This window comes from Pleurodeles waltl, chromosome 4_1 (genome assembly GCF_031143425.1).
Source record: "Pleurodeles waltl isolate 20211129_DDA chromosome 4_1, aPleWal1.hap1.20221129, whole genome shotgun sequence".
Classification (NCBI taxonomy): Eukaryota; Metazoa; Chordata; class Amphibia; order Caudata; family Salamandridae; genus Pleurodeles; species Pleurodeles waltl.
This window is the reverse complement of record NC_090442.1, coordinates 322,003,620-322,025,709: the sequence shown is the minus strand read 5'-3', so window position 1 is coordinate 322,025,709 and position 22,090 is coordinate 322,003,620. Positions and strand designations below refer to the sequence as shown.

Here is a 22,090-nt window from a genome sequence, read left to right as displayed (position 1 = left end):
TCACAAAGAAATTTACGTGTAACATCTTTATAAGCGAGGAGTCTCCGCTCCAAAAAAGATGTTAAACCACTTTGTGAATAGCAAACAATGGTAAGCTTACACAAAAGTGTGTTTGCCTTTGTGAATTAGGCCCCAGGCACTTTGCAAACGACTTTTTTCTCTTGCGCCATCCCCTTTGGAACCTGATAGCCCCGGTTGCATTCACAAACGCTGGTGAATATTAACTTTGCTTTGATAGGTCACATTTTCCATCTGATTATATTGGGCACTGCAATAAGAGATGAAACCATGTCATTTTATTGAAGCTAAAGAATGTAATATTGAGTGCTGAGGACCAATTCAAAAGACAGCTGCAAAATTCCAGATGTACAGAGAATACCTACATATGCACAGTGAATGCCTATCGGAAGTCACAACATATAGTTATGAGGTATGCTAAACGGCATTTCATTGCACATAATGTGTGGTAACTCTATTTAACTTTCCCTAATCTTATTTTAAGTGTATGTTCTATTGCTACTTCTTAAAAAAGATAAACAATAGTTATAGTTACATGGAATAAATCTAAGAACTGTATCGTGAAAAAGCATCTTGTATTTGGTTGCAAACATTTTAATGTGTTTAAACAGCTACATTTTATAATGTACGACTTCTTGTAGACCAGCTCATCATTTACTGTAATGAAATTATGCAGTGCAATAAAGAATATATTGTGGCGAATGTCACCGTATCAGCTAACTAGTCAGTGGAAAATAGGTAAGAGGTGAAAAGCAATGTATTAGTGTACACTTATAATTCTGCTCAGTGCAGAGGCTTTGGCTCTGGTATAAGGTATTGTGATTTCGGAAACTAACTACAACAACCTTATAGTAGAGAGGATACGTTATTGTCTGGTTTCAAGGGAGTACAAATGTCATCTACAGGACTGGAGTAAAACTATTAAAGATTCATTTTTTATACACAGATTGCAGAATTATTATTATTATTATTGTTGTTATTATTACTGTTGTTTTTATCGTGATATCTTTATTATTGTTGTTGATGTTCTTGATATGTTATGCTACCGATATTTGATAACTTGTGGTAGAAGTAAGCTAAAGCAATAAGAGACACACAAATAAATTGTTTTATGAAACATTTAATTAATTATATGTGCCAACTAGTCAAGATATACCATGATGCAGCAACACGTAGAGCACACATAAGTATACATTGGGCTAAAATACACAATCAATACCTTGCAGACATGTTTTTTTGTGCAGTGGTATTTTTTGTTCCCACAACTGCAGTGTAAATGAATCCAGAGCTGGAATTGAGAGGTATATGGAATATGAGAGGTATGTCATCGCTTTCTGGAACTCTGAAAAATGAGACCTGGATCATTCACTATAAATATACGCACTGAAGCACAGAAAACTTTCCTCTGTTAATGAGAGATTAAGTTCAAAAGTGTCACATGCGCAGTTGAAAAAAACAAAGGCATTGGGGATATTATTAATGTTTTCCTACATTAGACCCCCTTGTGACTGAATCTTCAGCACCCTATTATCGATGAATGACGTAATCAATCAATCAATGGCAGTGACAGTGAGCATTAATCAACACACTTGACAAGCTCACCCTTGCAGGCCCGTTCTTGATGCAAGATCTACCCGTGTAAAAATAAACATTATAAACACAGAACCTGGACAGCAAAAAGATACACTGTCCTACACTAAACTTATTTTCTTTGTTTATGTAGGTTGTGTTATACCTACTCTAAAGTACATACAAAGCATATTTTAGAATGTACATTTTTAATTTCCTTAAAATGTGCTTTGCATTTAAAATTTGACCTGTAATAAGCACTACTGCATAAAACGTACTTTAAATATTCGTACATTATCACCAATAAGAAAACAAATAGCTCTTAGTAGAAATATATATCTGCAGTCTCAGGCAAACAATGAATACTAAACCGATATTGCTCAACAGTACTAAAATTAATTAATAAATCATGTAATAAACATGCATAAAGAATAGTATCTATAGTATGGTCCTAGATGGTTATTTAGGAGTTCAGGCAACATTAATATGCCACTCATTCCGTGTGAATGTGCAGTGACTCATGAGGAGCTAAGCATCGAGTAAGTCATGATGCAGCCCCACCAACGGTAATAAATAGAATATTGCACCCTGCACATTTGCATATAAAGTTTATGCCATGGCCTTTTTTCATGTGTACTTGCCCTAGTAAAAGGTGTTTAACCAAAACCATGATGCAAGCTGTTAGTGTCTTGTTTATTAATACTTGAATATAAGTATTTATTTTAACAAATTTCATCCAAATGCATATACATTCAATAAAATAGCATTGCCATTGTATTACCTGCAATCGCACACAGTTTTGCAGTACTAAAATTAAAGTTTTTACTTGAATGCTTTCATTTCACTCCTTCCCTCTAAGGTCATTTATCCAGCAGACCAAAATATAGCCATTGTAATCTTGCTTTCAAAGTCTTATCATGTGAACAAGTCAGAAATAATTACACACATAATGTATTCTATAGCCTTACAATGATCTGATGTTTTAAGTAACATTTGGTTGAAGCAGCAATAGGGAGGAGAAGAATACATTTCCAATTATGACTGGTCTACTAAGTCTCATTGAAATGGGTTTGCCTTCTTGTTTCCCTATAACTTTCTTTTCTCTCTAATCAATTTTTAACATTACAAGCTGGTTCCACTGTCAGGAACTAGACAACTAAACCTTAGGGAGTCCACAAGAAACCATATTCCTTCGCCCTTGGTGCAGTACTAAAGATCAAAGGCTGAGTGGGCACTGACATTATTCCCAATCCTCTGCCAGGCATAAAACAATTAATCCAGGATGCATTCAAACCTTCTTTACGTTTAGGGAAGAGTAAGCTATATCCCCAGGATAAATCAATCAAGAGAACTTAAAGAGCAGCGCCAGATAGTGACTTGAGAAGACCACAGTATGAATTCTAGTAAAGATCTCACACTTTGTTGACCCAACATTGTTTAAAAAGCAAGCCATTTTGTGTTTTGGGACATGCTTCTGACAAAAGCTGTTCCACAGCTCTTTTCACTACAGAAAATAAATATGGCAGAAACTTGATTCCCTTTCTCCAAGCTTCCTCAAAATCTGACCCAGTTACTCCCACCAAAAATCAATGCAAAGCTACACATCCCAGGCCACATTTGCTCTTCCTTACAGTGAGCTGCTCCAGTATTCTGTTATATGACTTCCTATTCAACAGAAACGTGTGTTGTAGTTTTCCTTTCACTGTGAATGTCACTTTGGGTATCAGGAGCAAAGTTTCATCCCTTGCTGCTCCTTTTATGTGGTGAACCTTTGATACCAGACAGTTTGCCACCTCTGCTCTAGGTGACATTAGGAATGAAAAGTGTCAAAGATGTAAGAAGCACGAAAGATCTGATAAAAAAGCAAACACTGTTACTAAACACTTTTCTGGTATGCTTCAGGGTGGCAATATTGCAAGCTTTGAAACATAGATAGTAGAAAACCCACTGGTTCCATTGATTTTGTTTAATTAACCATGTACTGAAATCTGACATTTGTAGCAAAGAAGTTAGGAATATGCATTCCTTTTTATCCATGTGCCACCTATAGCAAAGGGTTTTTTGCTGCAGAGACCTGGGCTATTGAGCCCATATTATGCCTTTTGGATGCAAGTGGAGGGTATAGTCAATACACTCTTCCAGCTCATACCTGTGTCTTCCACAATTTCATGAAAACTTTACGTGCTATTACACTTGTTTATTAAAATGACAACCACGGTAACATCAAAGAAATAATGCTTTTCATAGTTAGGACTTGGGATACGTAGCTGAAATTTGATCACTAGGCTCGACTTCCCCAGATGTTAAACACATAGGCCCTCATTTCAACATTGGTGGTAAAAATTGCCTACCGCTGCGGCGATGGCCGTCAAAAGACCGTCGATGCGGCTACCAGCCATCCGCCATATTATGACCACAGCTGGATTTCCGCCACAAGAATGACAGAAATCCGTCTGTGGCCATACTGGCAGATGGCGGTAAGGTGATGCTGCTACCACCAGCAGCGCCACACCAGTAGACCGCCGCCAACCTCATTATGACAAATAATACAGCCTGGCGGTGTTCTGCTGGTGGGCGCTGCTGGCAGATGTCCCGTGCCATCCCATTTCCTGCAAGAGGAACCCCTGGATCCAGGTAAGTCGGGTCTCCGACAGGGGAGGGGGCAGGTGGTGTTGTGTGTGTGGGGGGGGTATGTGAATGTATGTGTGTGAGTGAATGCGGGTATGTGTTAAGTGTTGAATGAGTGTGTGCATGTACAGACGTGTGAGAGCATGTATGTTGTGAAATGTGAATGTGTGTCTGTGTGTACGTTTGGAAGTGTGTGTGGATGTGTCTGTGACAGGATGTAGGCATGCGTATATGTATGTGTGAATGTGTGTGTGTGTGTGCATGTGTGTGTGTGTGTGAAGGGGAGGCGTGGATGTTGGGGGGTATGGAGAGGTGGGGGTAACTGGAGAGGTGGGGGGAGACCCCTATAAGTGACAGGGAAGGAATTCCCTGTCACTGACAAGGCCTACTGCAATGGTTTTTGTGGCATTACGAACTCCAAGAAAACCACGGTGGTAGGTGGGGTCATAATTCCGCAGGCAGCACAATGGCGGCCACCGGGCGGTTGGAGTGGTACATTGTACAATGTCATAATGTGGCGGTAAGTACTGCCAGCCTGTTGCTGATACTTACCGCAACATTATCGCCGACCGCTGGGGTTGCAATGACCCCCATAATGTAATCAGCACAAAGAGAAATAAAGGGGGGAGGCAAAAGATGTAGTCCCTCCCACGGACAATTTTTCAGTTTAGAAACATAGATATTGTTGTTAATTTAAGAAATTTGAAAAGGGTAGTGCACTTTAGCCCTCTGGCTCTGCAGATAAATGACAAACACCATTTAAAATAGCACATGCACTACATACATAAGGTTGTCCAACCTTTGCAAGTGTGGGAAATCTGCCTTTTCTGCATGATCACCCTTGATTTTTCATATTTTTCTGAACCTCGTTTTTGCTGTTTTTTTAACTCTCGGCACTTTACTCCTCATAAATAGGAATAACATGCATATGCTTCCCCTTTAAAGATGGTTAAATGGGAATATACCCAGGCCCTTGATGTAAAATGCCACCAGTGGACTGCAGCACTCATGGTGTTATCCACAATCTTGGCCAGTAAATTATGGCTTCAGGCCTGCCATGTGTAGCCTGAATGCTGCAGCAGAAAACCTGCAAAAATAACCCCTTTTTAACAGGTGAGAACCCACTGCTTTTAAATATCAGTAAGTCACCCTTTAGTACACCTTGTCACCTTGTCACCCTCAGGGCAGCTTGCCTCATTTTTTAAATTGGAACATGTAGAATTGACATGTTCTTTCAGTGACTAGACACCAAAAGCTATTTACACTATTAGGGTGGTATCTGGATCCTGGAATATGTCAAACTACTGACTATAAAAGGCAATCTGTACCTTTCAAGAGAAAATGGCCACATTAGTCCCTCAAAGGCTATTTTATATACTAATTAGAAGTCTAATTCATTGGTGTAGTTAGATTTTTTAAAAAGAAGTATTTAGGAAAATTAACTTTTAAAAAGTTACCTTTTCCCTGACTGAAGCTCCAGGAGGCTAATTTGCATTAGCCTGCCAGCAGCTGTCCAGAAAATGTTTGACCTTAATGACATGTAAAAACTGTTCCGACAGCAGAAGAATGATTTGGGTCTGGAGACAGGATGAGCTGGGTGAGGCATTTATCAGTCCAGCTGAGGTTGATTCAAGAACTTCATTAATTTGAAAGGGACAGACATGATGCCTGCCCATTGATATTTTAGTGTAAGGAAAGACCTGAGAAAGTGAAATCCTTTGTCCCTCAAAGCCCACACAAGTCAATGTAGCTCCAAACTCAATGGAAAATAAGCTACACATAGAACTGGTTTGGAGTGGACAGGGAGGGGACTGCACATTTCCTTGGCCACATTTCAGGGAGGACACAAGAGTTCTGCTCTAGGGACGACTGATTTTTGTCATCTGTGATTTTAGGAATGAGGGACAGTGTAGGATTGTTTCTAATAGCGCAAACAAGAACTGGTAAAAAAGTGGGCATTATTTCCCATGGAAATATTTTTTATGGAGGAGGCAGAAGTCAACCCTACTCACCAGCATCATAAAGCACTCTCCTCAGGTCACTTTCTGGACCTTCAGAGGAATAGAAGAGAACTGGACTCTGCTTGCTGTGATCTGAGAGGAGCTGCGAAGGACTGGATCTGCTCTCTCTTGTACCTAAGTTAATAATATGGTCTCCAAGATGGGCTAACTTTCTGTGTGGTAGAAGGACAGAGACAGCTGACAAATCACTCTGTCCTGGAAGACCAGTTGCCAGTTCCAACTGGACCTACCCTGGACCCGGCAGAGCTTTGACAGGATCAAACCCTAAAAGTCCTAAGAAATTCCCCTGAAGTATGGAAGTCTTAGGTGAAGAGTTAAGGGGAAAAAGAGACTGACCCTGCAAACTTGGTACTTATAAAATGTTTGATCTGCCAGACCTCTGGGGAACCAGGACCAACCACCAAAGCCAAACCACTAAAGGTGCAACCTCTGTGGAACAGGTTTGCCATACTTGGAGCCTCTTTTCAGCAGTAAAACCATTCTAGCATCTGCCGCTCCCTACCACGCAGCTCCACCAGTGTGCTGCCACCCCTCGTGCTGCTCTGTGAGCTCTACTGCTGTGAGCTCAAGGCCCTCCTCCACCCATAGGCTCCCACCTGCACCTTATCCCAGGTGACTCAGTGGTGAGCCTCTGTCTGTCTCTGCCTCCTTTAAGCTCTTTATTCTGCTTTGCCTTTGTTCCTCTCATCAGCCCTTATGCCGCTCCTCTCCCCTCCCGCCCTTGCTGCTGCTTTGTCCCTGTGGCCCTACCCCCTCTCAGCATCTTGAACCCACCTCCCAGCTGATCCGCTCCTCCCACCTCCATTGTGTCAGGGAGACTAAACTGACCTCTGCAACCAGGCATCGGATGTGCTGCTGCCGCACCAAAGGCTAACCCCCACCTCAGCCCTGGCCATTGCCACTACCATCCCCAACAGCTACAAGATCATCCACAAAGACTGCATCAACCTACCAGCAGGAGTCTTTGATATCGTCCACAGAAACATCCTCCACCTCACAACCAGCTCCAACAACCACTCTCCTGGCATGGAGCACCTCCACTTCCAGATTAGACCAACCCAAACACCACCCTCCATGGAACCCTCATCTACAGACCCCCCCGGACCACACCCCACATTCAGCTAATTCGTAGCCAACTTAATCGCTTCCCACACCCTCACCTCAAGGGAATACATCCTCCTCCATGACCTCAATTTCCACCTAGACAACATCAGAGACCAGAACACCTCATCCCTACTAGAGAACCTCGCTACTCTTGGACTTAAACAACTGGTCAACTCCCCAGCCCTCTCAGCAGGACACACCCTTGAGCCCGTCTTCTCCGCCGGCAACAACATCTCCGTCTCATACACCTCCGAACTACACTGGACTGACCACCACTGTGTCAACTTCTCCTTCACCAGGAACACAGAATTCCACCATGCCACTACCACCCCTGCATAAACTGGATCAAGGTCTCCAGAGTCCAACTCACAGAAGCCCTCCGCCTTGCCCCACCACTGGACACCACGGACGGCAATGCCTCAGCCCACACCCTCCATCAATGGGTCTCCGACTGCTCCAACACTCTGGACCCCCTCAGGAAACCCTCCAACAATCTACACCACAAGAAAATCAGCTGATTCTCCCCCAACCTCCAAGAATCCAAGCACACCTGCAGATGACTCAAGGGAAAGTGGTGAAACAGCAAGAGCACGGCAGGCCACAAAGCCTTCACCACGCACTACTTCCTCATCAGAACAGCAAGAAAATCGGCCATTCGGGAATGCATCAACGCCATCACTCACAACAGCAAGGAACTCTTCACCGTGGTCAAAGAATTCAACAAACCCAGCATGGAAACCACAGATATCCCACCCTCCCAAGACCTCTGTGACAACCTCACCACTTTCTTTCACTGCAATATCCAGAACATCTTTGATGGATTTACCACCCAAGACCCACCCACCCTGCCCACTGCCACCACACCAAAAGACCCCACCTCCTAGATCAATCCAATATTGAAGAAGTGCTCTGCCAACACGATGGACCTGAAAAACTACAGACCCATCTCACTGCTTCCCTACCCAGCCATAGTCATTGAGAAGGCCATCAATGCCAAGCTCACCAAATTCAGCAACCATATCCTAATTCAGGAACAGGTGCAACTGCAACTCCTTGCAGCACGGATGACACCTGCACCCTCTTTGACCATAGTGAAACAGCAGCCCTCATCCTCCTAGACCTCTCTGCCACCTTCGACACCGTCTCCCACAACACCCTCTGCATGTGACTACATGACACCAGCATCCATGGCAAAGCCCTTGAGTGAATCATTCCTCCTTCACAGGCCAAACCCAGAGAGTTGGTCTCCCACCATTCACCTTGAAACCGATGGAGACCAGCTGCGGTGCCCCCCAGGGCTCCTCCCTGAGCCCCACTCTCTTCAGTATCTACATGACCCCGCTCGCTAACATCGTCAGACACCATGGTCTCAACATTGTCTCCTACGACACCCAGCTGATTCTCTCCCTCACCGACAAACCATCACCAACCATCAACAACTTCCACAACAGACTGGAGGCAGTCGCCACTTGGATGAAAGACAACTGCCTCAAGCTCAACTCTGACAAGACTGAGGTCCTCATCGTGGGCCCTACCCCCTCCACCTAGGACTGCTTTTGGTGGTCCGCAGTTCTTGGCTCCCACCCCCCTCACACACCGACCATGCACACAACCTTGGCATCATCATCAACTCCTCGCTCTCAATGGCCCGCCAAGTCAATGCTGTCTCATCATCGTGCTTCCACACACTTCACATGCTCCGAAAGATATTCAAATGGATCCCCATTGAGGCAAGAAGGACAGACACCCAGGCACTCATCAGCAGCAAGCTTGACAATGGCAATGCACTCTATGCCGGCTTCACCAAGAAACTACAAACAAGACTCCAGAGAATCCAGAACACCACAACTACATCACTGCATCACTCAGAAACCTCCACTGGCTACTAGTCAACAAAAGAATCACCTTCAAGCTCCTCACACGCGCATACAAGACCCTACATAACATCGGACCAGCCTACTTCAACCACGCTTCTCCATCTACACTCCAACCAGACATCTCCGCCCTCGCCAGCACCCCAAAGATCTGTAAGAACTCAGCTGGAGAAAGATCCTTCCCCAACTCACTGTGCAGACCTGGAAGATGCTGTCTCACTTCCTCAGTGTTAGACTTTTTGCCTTACGCAGGGTCATCCCTAGTCTTTTTGCCTCCTTCCTCCTGGTTTTTCTGACCTCTCGCTGTTGGCTCTAGGACTCTGAGCACTTTATCACTGCTGACCAGTGCTAAAGTGCAGGTGCTCTCCCATCTAAAGTTGGTATGATTGGCTTATACCTAATTGGCATATTTAATTTACCTATAAGTCCCTTGTACAGTGGTATCTCTATACCCAGGGCCTGTAAATTAAATACTACTAGTGGGCCTGTAGCGCTGCTTGCGCCACCCACTGAAGTAGACTTTCAAACCTGTCTCAGGCCTGCTAGCGCAGGGCCTGTGTGCGCAGTTTTCTGCCACAGGGACCTGGCATCTAAATTTACTTGCCAGGCCCAGAACTCCCCTTTTACTACATGTAAGTCACCCCTAAGGTACACCGTAGCTAGCCCTATGGGCAGGGTGCCATGTATGTAGAAAGGCAGGACATGTGCCATATTGCATGGCCTGTCCTAGTAGTGACAAACAGTCTAACTTGGTGTCTCACTGCTGTGAGTGCTGCCTTCTCATAGGATTGCATTAGAAATGCCCTGCCTTATGTGTAAGGGGTATTGTCTGATTTATGAGGGGTAGCGTAGGCGTGTTTGGTATGGTTGTGATGGTGATAATAAATTCTGCTTACTGGTGTGGGTGTATTTTTTATTACTATCACAGAAATGGCACTTCTAGAAAGTGCGCATTTATCTGTGCTTATGACTCTGGTGTTTTGCAGCTTGACTCCAATCCACGTCTGGGCAGAGTGACAGTTGGGGCTTTGTGCATACTTTTCAGACAGCCTGTACACAGGGAGGGTGGGGGTGTCACAGAGGTGCATCTGCATACTGAATAGTCTTCCTGGGCTGAGAGAAGGGAGAGGCGGGGCACACCTGCATTTGTAAAGACTGTGCCCTGGCCTCACACAATAGGGTTGTTATCCCCCCACTGATGTTTGGAGCCTGTGCTGAAAGGAGAGAGGGGGCACTCCCAGAACCAGTTGTAACTGGCTGGAACCTCCTCGCCCTACCATTGTAAAACACTGTAAGAACTGACTATAAGTACAGGGGAATTTTCCCCACAATTTGGAGACTCTTGGAATCATCTTGGAACTGGACACCAAAGGCTGAAAGGACTCACAAGGAACCGCCATTTACTGCTGCTGCTGTGCTGACCTGTGACCTGCCTGGTCACTGTGAAGGACTTGCCATTTGCTGCCTTCCCCTTGTGCTGGCCTGTAGCTGGGCCCTCCACCTGAGGACCTTGTCTTAAGATTCTGCTCCCCAGGGGCAGGGTGCTGTGGCCCCTGACCCCTGCATCCATTTCTTCACGAGGGGTGCTTCTCCGTGGTTTTCAGCGCGCTTATGGAGCCTTGGGAGCTTGTAGGCTCCTGGCTGCATTGTGCCCTTTTAAATAAGATCACCGCAGCAGCCCGGGAAGCTGGAAGAACACTCGTGCACCGCATCGGGTACAGGCGAGTGTCTGCTCGGGCCCCAGGAGGGGTCTGATCTTCTTGTGGCTTCACGGCAGGACTAGGGGAAGGCGCGGGGAGTGCCCCTTTCCCCCTGGCCACTGCGTAAGGAGCAGGACGCTCCTTTTCTGCTGTTAGGTAAAATGGGCATTATTGTGGGGCCCCCCCTTGGTGGAAGGGCCAGTGGAGGCCCCCAGAGATCGCAGGTCCCGGGGTGGGCCTGTCGTTAAACCGGAGGGGGTGCGTGGTGCCCCCCTCCTGCCCTAAGTTGTTTGTGCTGGCTTTGGCCCCCCTCGTGAGGGCCGGTTGAGGCCCTGGGGGGCCCCCAGTAATCACGGTTCCCGGAGGGGCCTGTCTATAAAAAAGAGGAGGTGCATGTCGCCCTCCTCTGACCCCAGAGTATAATGGAGGCCCCCGTTTTGCACATAGAAGCACTGGGGGCCCCATTGTTCACCTTCTAGGCACTGGAGGTGCCTTCATCCAACCAGGTACTGTTTAAAGGACCAATATAGTTGGAATCCAAAGTTCTTTCTACAGACTTTTGTTTGATTCATATATTACCTACCTGCGTTTGATGTTTTTACATATGTGTATGCAAATGTTCCTTTTATGGACATGCTTGCTAATATGTTTTTCTAACTTGCCATATGTTTTCTAATGTTTCTACTATGGGCATTTCATGATATTCTTATGACAAGTGCTGTGATGTAATAACGTGTTTTCCTGACTACTGCTTATGTTGCAGAATACTGAGTAACCTGTGTGTTATGTGTGACTACTGCTAGGTTGCAGAGTAACTAATGTGTAACGTTCTGACAACTGCTAAGGTAGCAGGATAGTACTGAAATGTGATGTTTGGTCTGATAATTGCCTTGTGTACAATACAGTATATTTTCATATAATCTGGTGTTGTGTTTCCTTTGTGGTGGGGATATTGCGTCATGTGTGTTGTGTGTGTTGTGCAAACGCTTTACACATTGCCTCTGGGTTAAGCCTGACTGCTCGTGCCAAGCTACCAAGGGGGTGAGCAGGGGTTATCTGGGACGTGTAACTCCCTTGCCCTGACTAGAGTGGGTAAGTTCTGCCTGGCTGAGGTGCATACCCTAGCCAACCAGAAACCCCATTTCTAACACTCAGGCAATCCCCCTTGTCCTGTTCAGGAAGGACCTCAAGACCTGGCTCTTCGACTTATCTCCATCCTTCCCCACAGTGCCTTGAGATCCTCTGGGAGTACGCCACGCTTCATAAATACCTGATTGATTGATTGATTGACCAGGACCACAGCAAGAACATACCCAGCCTCATGGATCCCTGCTCCGATACAGCCCTGCTGCCTTGCCCTGCTGGAGGAATCCAAGCTACAAAAACTAGACTAAGAGATTTAGATTTTGGTAGATGTGTTGCTCCATCACAACGGTGACAGGTATCCTGTCCGCTGAAATATAAATCCCAAATGAAATACTGGGATTTATACTTTGGCAGATGGGATACCCTAAGTCATGTTATTAGAAATCAGCTTCAGATGAAGGTGTCAAAAAATCTGCCAATCCGGTGACCTCTGTGGGCACAAAATTTGAACTTTTCCCACTCTGAGCTTTTTCCATCAAAACCAAAAGCTTCAGCAGGACCTCACTCAATGCCTATGTGACTTCTATGAGACCTTTCATACACAGCTTGCTACCTTTCCCCTAGAACAGGTTTTGCCCTGCATTGTGCAGACCAAGTCAGAAGTCAGAAGGTAAAATCATTGACTGTGCCATCCTGCTGGTATATCCAACATCAAGATCCAGTTCACCTTTTTGTCATTATTATTTTGTTAATTAGATTTCAAGGTATTGTAATTAGGTTTGATATTTTTATTATTTGGTGTTTTGACTTTATCACTGTATTGATACTGCATACATATTTTACACTTTGCCTTAAGGTAAGCTTGTCTGTTCTCTGCTGCAGCTATCAAAGAGTTGAGCATTACTTATCACCACAGTTGATTCCATCTGTGTGTCCTTCAGAGTCTTTTACTGATCCCAGAGTACAGCAAATTTTCTCCTATAGTTTGCACCATGAGGTGTAAAAGGACAACATTTTTGCAAATAGTTTACCACAGAGGTAACATGGTAATTGTTTCTACAGTGGGAACAAGTCAATAAGCATGTATAAGTATACAGATATCAAATGATTTATCCAGCATTAACAAACAAATGAATTAATTGTTTTCCACACCTTGCTGTAAAAGAGGCAAGTTGAGAATGGTGGTACTTCATCACTAAATCCTTCTTGGAAAATGTGGTTGTATTTGGCATCTTTAGTACCAGTCACTATCAGTACAGCCGTCCACATTGAGCCCTTCATAACTTTCCTTAACACATTTCAAATATTTCTCCTACTACAACCCTTTACCTGGACGCTAATGACCTCACCAAGCACTCCCCACCATCAACTTCCCTTTGCTAAGCAAGTTATTGGAAAGCACGTTAAAATGAATCTTCCAGACCACAGTCTCCTTCAAGCATACTAGCCAGTGTTCCTTCTCCACCTCACCACATCAACAGCCTCAATCATGGTTGTCATTGATGCCATAAAAATTATAGGCATTGAAAACTCCTTCTTTTATCAGTGACCTTCAATATGGTTAATGGCCAAACACTGCTTGAAGCATTCTTCCCCACATTGGCATACACCACCTGAGATGCTACCTGTACCGTATTCAATCCAGGATATCAGCAATTTATCTAAAATCTTCCCTAGAGTCAAGTGGAAGATTAAATTAAAATATGCAGTCATCTCTCTTTGCCATCTTCCCCTGAATAAATGTGAAGTTTCTGGATCTCAACATCAACCTCTGCTTTTCATGTAAAGCCATGTGAAAAAGAAAGCCTAAACACCTTGGCACTCACTCACTCTTAATATACCTTCCTATGCCTATTTTCTTTTCTATAGTGTAAGCTTAAATCCTCTTGCACATTGGAAGTGTTAACACCTTGCTCAGAGCCTCTAAAAAGCATCCTTCACAACGGTTGCCTCACAACTCTTACAGATTGCCCTCAATGCATTGACCATCTTTTTTGTCTCCCTTCAATCTACAGATGTGATGATTGCTTTGTCCTGGGCACAAAGGGATGTGTATTGACCCAAAAGCAGATCAACAAATAAGTACCAATACCAACCATCAAGAAATGTATTTCAAGACCCAGTAAGAGGTTATAGATAAATACAGATGAGTTCCTTATTTAGGCTGTCGTTTTATAGGGATACTATGATCAGTAATGAATCTGAGATCCACAGCTTATCGGACTTCACCATCTTTCCTGGGGTAGCAAAGAAATTTGGAAAACCAAGCATTATCAAAGAACAAATTGAATATAGCAGACAACTTGCTGGCCAAAGAAACACAAATAACTGGCTGAGTTAAAGTTGCAGTTTTGTTAGTTGTTAATTAGACTCATGTTAGACCTGTCATCCTTACGTTGGTCTTCCCCCGAACATTTTTCCTTCCTCCTCCATTTTTGCTGATTTCATTTTTGCTGGCCTTAGGGCTTTGTGCACTTTACCACTGCTAACTGCACTTGAATTGTATTCATCCTCTAAGAACTAAATGTACCAATTAAAAAGAGAAGGACCAGACCATGTATCCTGATAATGTGTTTTATTGAATACAAATAATTCCGGGAACTAACTCAGAGTACTGTATGTAACAGACACATGCAGGCTATGAAACAGAATACACTTCAGGCGATAATCTTTAACCCCACCATGTCTTTTAAGAACCTAGATTTTCTTTCGCATAAACATTAATGATAGATCCTTAAATTCAAGGGAATTCATCATGAATTGCTTATAATTTTGCGCAGATACCGAGGGCTGAGTTTTCATTGTCAGCTGGTATTTTGACACAAAATTCTTGCCATTACAAAGTGTTTTTTTTTACCGAAGTAAGGACCAGGAGCTACTGGGATCTGTTAAGAGCAGTCTTCCAATTTGTTTGCAGTTAATACAGACATTTTCTGCCTTCTCTAAGCAGACGGAAAGTGTCAGTGCTGGGGCCATTGAGGGTTTGGGTGTTGTGGGGATGGAGGGTTGTAGGGCATTCTTGTGTCTGTGTCTGGGGAGCATTGTATGCCATCCCCTTCTGGGGGCAGGAGGTGGGTGGAGGCTGAGCAATACTGCTGATCGCAGACTTTGGCCCTGCAGCAAATATTGCTGTCCTGATGGATTCAAACCTGGAATACTCGAATCTGGAGTTTTACCATAAATTAGGGCCCAGAGATTCATAATTGTGACTAGAGGTATTTCGTCCGGAGTTATCAATTCCGAGTGGAAGTACAATGCCCCAGTTTGATTAACCCATCTTTCGAATTATGTGATGTGGGCTTCAAAGAAAAATATATTAAAATATTGTTCCAGTGTGAGGTAATGAAGGATGTACATTTGGTTGCTTGAGGCAGTTGCATAGGTAAAATGTTTGTTTTCTTTTCTAGGGGATAGACAAAGTGAACTTTAACAGTGTGATGAAAGAATGGAAAGAGAAAGTGAAGGAGGAACTTAAGGCAAATGCAATCATGCCTTGTATAAATGAAAAAATATATATTTTACCTAAGCTGTCAAAGCTTCCTGGACAACATATAAAAATTGTTTTTGAAGCAGTCATTACAACTAAAACAACACATCGATTTGGTGAGATCACAGTGACAGAAATAAAAATATCTGTCTGAGCATAAAATAGCGTAAGAAGAGTAATAGCTTCACTTCTTGTATTAGGTCTGACTTGACAGACCAGCCATCAATGGACCTTATGTGATCATCAGAAAAGGAGTTTTAATAAAAACTCATACATGTTGATCTCCCACTCTACATGATTTGATTAAGCCCGCGTTGTGTGCTTTCACTGTAAAATAGGGATATGTGAGAAACTACCTCTTTTTGTGTTGTCACTCTTATTTTCTGTGGACTGATCCTGCTGGTGTTTGAACTCTGAAATAGACCAGGGTAAAATGTTATTCATGGCAGTTTAATTGACATAATCATGGTAATTGTGCATAACAAAATGTGTGTGAAATTACAGACATTATGCCATTATGTCAGCATGCACAATTTTGGGGAGTGTGCTGTATCACTCGGGTAATTGTTTAATGCGAGCAGCATTTCAGGTAAAAGCCATTCAAATAATTTCAGAGCAGAGAGAGAGTACAAATTTGTACCTGAGCAGCAGTGTCTTGAACATGAGTAGCCGTTCCTTTAATGTAGACAGACAACAAACATTTCAGGAAGATTTTTTACCTGAGGGGACTGTTCAGATATTTTTTTAGTGCAAAACTACAATTCCTAATGTGAGCTACAGTGTTTTGCTCATGAGCGACCAGAAACCAACTTGAAACTACATTTTCAAGTTTAAATTTACCCAAGTAATATTTAGAGTGCAAGATGCATTTCGCATATTTATGTGAAATTTTGCAGTAATTTTGTATAATTACGTTACAACAAATTAGCACATTTTGCACAGCCCTGCTCTGCACACTGTGGTAATACTGTCTGGGAGTTAGTGTATGTGTTCTGACCCTTAAAACATGACAGAGTTGGCCAGCTCCAAATTGATGTATTTAACCTTATAGTAAGATAGACCAATGACTTTGGAAGTTACATTTCCCATGTGGAGTTCAGCACATGTTTCACCATTCTCTGAGCTGACAAACAAAACATGACTTCAGGCATACCTGTATAGCCTGATCGCTGCAACATTTAAACCTCCAGGTGAACTTGTTGAAATAACCAGTTTTGACAGGAAAGAACCCTACTGTTTAATGTTACATACCTCACTACTAACTAGGCCTTGTAGGCAGGCCACAAGCCAGAATGCCTTTAATTTAAAAATTGTACATACAAAAACTTGGCTTTGGCATGTACCTACTGTAACTCTGCCCCACAAGCTATTTTCACTGTAAGTGACTGTAGCTATCATATGAGAGAAACTAAAGTTCAGAATAAAATACTATTTCTTCTAAGTCGGGCTTGAGATAAGCTACAGAAATCATTCAAACATAATTTTTAATATTTATTAAAAATCAAATTCATTGGTGAAGAAATATCTTTAATAAACATTTTGAAAAATTAACTTTTAGAAAGTTAGACTCTGCCTATCAGTAGGATAATTAGCATTAGCCTGCCAGCAGCTAGCTCCTGTCAGTGCTTCTCCTTAATGAGGTGTGAAAACTGCTCCTGGAGCAGAAACAATTTTGTAGGCCTTTTGGCAGGAAGATCTAGGTGTGAGATATATATCTCCTTTAAGCTCAGCAAGGGCAGCTGCAGGGCATTTAAGAATGTCATTAACTTGAAAGAAAACAGGGTGAGGCCTGGCAAGTCATAATACTGTGTAAAGGAAAACTTGTAGAAAGAAGCCTTTGGTCTCTGGGCCAACTAAAGCCAGGGTGGCACCAGCCAGGTGGAAGACAGGGCTAGTCCTAGAACCAGTTTGATGGGGCTGAGATGGGAACTGCACATTCTCTAAACATACTCCTGACAGGGAATCAGAAACCTCCAGGGGCAGAAGGTTGCTGCCATGATGGATTTCACTTAGAAACGTGCACTGTGGGGACTAATTGCAGTGAGGCAAACTGAATGTACTGCAAAAATAGGAAGTGTTGTCCATAGAAACTATTTTCTTATTGCAGCAAATTGGGTTTTGGTTAAAGGGGGTTAATATCCTTCTCAAGCAACAACCCCTAGCCTGCTAAAAAAAGTTAACTTCTCAAAGTCCAGCATGAAGTTCAAGGTGGAACAGCCTGTGAGGAGCAAGAAGAGCATTGCAGATGGTTGCTGCTGTAGCACTAAGAGTGGGCTGAGTGTTGCAGATGGTCATCACTGTAGAGTGAAGATCCTGTTGGTAATCGTGGATGGTTATTGCTGGATCTTCACATTGGTTGTCACTACAGGTTGTTGATGCGGTAGCACGAAGTGCAGCTCTCGCGTTGGCGGTCGTCGTTGTAGCTTGAAGGGTCAGGTCCACCAGAGCTTTGCATTAGCAGTCATCATAGGCGTCAAGCTCACATCGCGAACGGGCCTGTTCACACTTGTGAAGAACCCAAAACTTCAAGATGTCTCCTTTTCTTCACGGGACAAGCTCAGCTGATGCCAGCCAAGGATCCAAGACCTGGTAAGGCACTTCTTGGGAATCAGAAACTCACTCCAACAGAGGCCAGCAGGTCTCTTGCAGGTCTAGTTGCAGGTCAAGGCAGGTCCATTGCAGCAGGTCAGCTGGGCAGTTGCAGGGAGGATTTTGGAGCATGTTGTGTCCTGTAGCTCAGAACAAGAGGTCAGCAACCTGACCCCTGAAGTCACTCTGCCTGCGATAAAGGCAGCAGGTCCAGTCTTCCTTCTCAGAGAGCAGGACAGGCCTTAGGCAGCAGGGCATTTCTCTAGCAGCATGGCAGACCATCTTCTGTAGTATCCACAGGTCAAGGAGTGTGATGAGAGTTGTTCTGAGGGTCCAATATTTAAACCTGGTGCCCGGTTTGAAGTGGGAGAAACGTCTAGACATCTCCTCACATCTGGACCTGGAGTTTACTTCCCTCCCCTTCCCAGGCTCCAAGGGGTCTTGATTGACAGTACGTTGGCATCAAGTTCTTTATTAGTGTGCTGGAGGGAGCCCCTTTAAAATATAATTGGGGCAGGAAACAGCTGTGCCCCTCTCATCCTGCCAATACCCTTTGTCTTACTGTCTGGGATCAATACACATAGGATGACTGCCAGCAACACTTACGGCCTGAGGTAGAGTTTGGCAGTGGGGTTACGTTGTCACAAATGTGACAGAAATCCTACCGCTGTATTACAATTTCCACAGGTCATAATGGAATTGTAATACCGCGGACAGGATACCCATCGCATTTGTGATGGAGTAAACCCCTGCATCAAACTCTAAATCAGGCCCTTACCCAACTCAGGACATATATGCTGCAGGCACCAAGGACCAGATGTATCATCATCCCGGTTTGCATTTCCTAAATAGCGATTTTTAAGAAATCGCTATTTAAGAAATGCAAAATGGGATGTATGAAAATTGTGATTAGGTAATAGCGATTTCTCAAAAGTCGCAATTGCTATTACCGAATCTCAATTATGGTATGGGACTCCATTCAACCCTATGGTCCTGTAGGCACATAGATGCGAATGGTTTTACAATACCTAATTTGCGAATTCCTGTTCGGAATTCGCAAATTAGGTAATGTAAACCCCAGGGTGCTGGGGGCCTAAGGTCACCATTGATGCACCCCACAATGTGAAGCGCACACATGCATTTTTAAAAATTGCACATGCTTACCACAAACTTGGATTTGGGAGTAATTGCATTTCCTAAATGCCCAATTCACATTTAGGAAATGCTTTATACATGTGCTATGGAAATCGCAAATAGTAATTCCCTATTTGCGATTTACTATTCAGAGAATCGTAATTTCCGATTCTCTATATGGAGTCGCAATTTCAGGGAATCGCTATTTTAGCGATTCCTTGAAATTGCATTGCGAATGCCTTTCATACATCTTGAAAGGCATTTTTGCATTTGCAACGGCCGAATTTTGCGATTCGTGCTGTTTGCGAATGCAAAATTGTTTGATACATCTAGCCCCAATTATTACAATAAAAAAAGTCAACTTTATAAAAGTGCAATTTTCAGAATTGGAACAATATCCAACTTTACCATTAAAGGGGATTTCAAATGACAATTATTTTTTTATGTAAATATGACATTACTACACGCTCCTAATCAAATGTTATCACATATTAAATGTAATAGGTTACCCAATGTTTACTGTTGGAAAGGTAAGCCTTACAGAAGTGAAAAACACATTTAGAAGTTTTTCACTATAAGGACACATAAAACTTAAAAGTACATGCCTAACTTTTTTTAATACACTACACCCTGTCCTTTGGGGTTTAGGGCCTTCCCTTGAGGAGAAATGTATATTAAAAAGGGGGAATTAGGCTTTGTCAAAATGCTTATTTTGCCAGGTCAAATTCACAATTTACAACTGCATGCAGGCTATAATGGCAGACCTGACATATGTTTTAAAAGGCTACTTCAGTGGATGACACAATATGTCCGGTTGGCCCATGAGTAGCATTTAATTTACAGGCTCCGTGTACATGTTGCTCTGATTTACTAGGGACCTTTAACTATAGTTAATGTACCAAACAGGTGTAGGCCAATTTTACAATGTTTTAAGTAGTGAGCACAAGCACTTTATCACTGGTAATGTGCACTCAGTCATAAAGCCAACAAAACAAAGTTCAGCAAACAGGAGGTGAGTAGGTAAAATGTTTGGAGGAAAACCACGCTAAAACTTTCAGTTCTAACACTCATTGGTTAGGAAGTGTCCAGGATATGGCCTCAAGTGAATCATGCAAAAGTGGATCCTTGCCTACAGCTTATTAAAACACAAAAGAGGACTTGATCTGCTGCTTCTGACCTGTGTGGAGACCTGACGGGGTGGACCTGCTCCCACTTGTACATGACACTGAGAAGTGCACTGAAAGGGTCAGTTTACTCACCTCCTATATAGCTACAGTTCCAGAACAAGCTGCAAGAGACATTTTTGCTGGAGTACCCAGATGGCCAGTAGCTCTGGATCAGGACTGGACCCAGCTAGTGGCCTTGGTTGGAGTCAGTCATGTCCCCAATGTGCTGTTCCTGGAATCCTAGGAGCTTTAGAAAAGACTAAGAGAAGCTGCTCTAGAAAGCCTGAAAATTCAGGGCTTATAACATTTTTGGACTAACGAGGCCGCTGGATTGTCAGGAGGACTTCATGACGACAATGTTGTCATATACAGCTTCATACTTGGACCACTCGATGATTAAAAGCTCCATAAAAAAGCCCAAGTCTGAAAGTAGAAATATTGACCAGGCAAGTGCGCTAAAAGTCTCCAGCTAACAAAAGGACTTTAGGTGCCAGAAAGTTTGAATTTATCCTCATGGAGCTTTTCCATCCAAAACCAAAGACATCATCAGGGCCTTTGTCCCAATGCTATCTGACATCAAAAGTTTTTCACCAGACACAGCCTGCAGCCGTCCTCACTGGAGGATTCTGAATTCCATTTCAGAGACTAAACAAGTGGGCCAGAAATTGAACCAAGATTCCATTCAACTGCAAACAGTTACTTCTGATTTGCACTTCACATTTTCTTGGTGCTTTTTGCCCTAAAACAAATATATATTTTGTGTTCCTCTTATAGAACTTTAGTCATTTTGGTGTCATTTTTCTTATCATTTTTTTAATTTGTTTGAATTGACTGTGGGATTTTAATTGTGTTATGATTGGACTTTTTAAATGTTTTAGTACTGTTAATACACATTTTCCATAAGTTAAGCCTTTCTGCTCTGTCCCATAACTACCAGGGGTTGAACCCAGATTGATTTAATGAACTCATATATTGTACCTGGCAGGATTGTGGATCTATTACTTGTGAAGTACGCACATCCTCCCCATCTAATAACCTATTTTTTTACCAGCTTGCTTGAACACTTTTTCTCAGTAGGGTACGCTTGAGTTGGCTATGGTGACAAATCAATGAACAAAACTGAATGCTGATTGGTTTACCTGGAAACGTTAGGTCACATAGCATTGTGACAAGTTATGACAAATGCAACATGCCTAAATTTTATTGTGAAAAGCATTTGCTAAAGCCAAAACGCTTTTAGGAGTGAATTGTGGTTAAACTTTGTTAAAGCCTGTGTACAAGTATTATTTTTTATATAAGAATTTTCATAGATCACTGTAACATGCATGTTTTAGTTGCTTACTGTGAAAAACATTGTTTTGTAATTGAATTGGTGTTTTGGTCTGGCTTGACAGCATAATAATCTGCCAGGGCCTATATGATCACCAGAAAAAGAGCTATAAAAAGGAGTAGTAAGAGAGCGGCTGTAGCTCCTCAAACATGTTTATCTTCACTACATAGATTTAGTTGAAAAACTGTTGCCTTAAGCTTTCCTAAGTAGTTCCATTGCTCATGATTGATATAGAAATGATTAACACAGACCCCAGGTTAAATACACTAGGAAGGCACTTTCCATGATTTATCTCCATAAACAGTACGGCAGAAAGGGGCATCACATTATGAACTCTCTGACAAATGTTATGGGAAGGAATTTTATATTGAACTGTTAGCTAAC

At 43.0% G+C, this 22,090-nt stretch overlaps 1 protein-coding gene across 4 annotated transcripts in view; it reads right to left on the bottom strand.

Annotated features, from left to right (window-relative positions):
• The window catches only part of LOC138287725 (potassium voltage-gated channel subfamily A member 2-like), a 449,173-nt gene that overhangs the window by 380,670 nt on the left and 46,413 nt on the right, over positions 1 to 22,090 (bottom strand). Inside the window, exon 2 of one of the 4 annotated variants that reach the window (XM_069228433.1) lies at positions 15,844 to 15,900. The exons of the other annotated variants lie outside the window; for them this stretch is intronic. The gene's annotated coding sequence lies outside the window, so the exon portion shown is untranslated. The remainder of the gene's footprint in view (positions 1 to 15,843; positions 15,901 to 22,090) is intronic. 4 annotated transcript variants of the gene reach the window in all.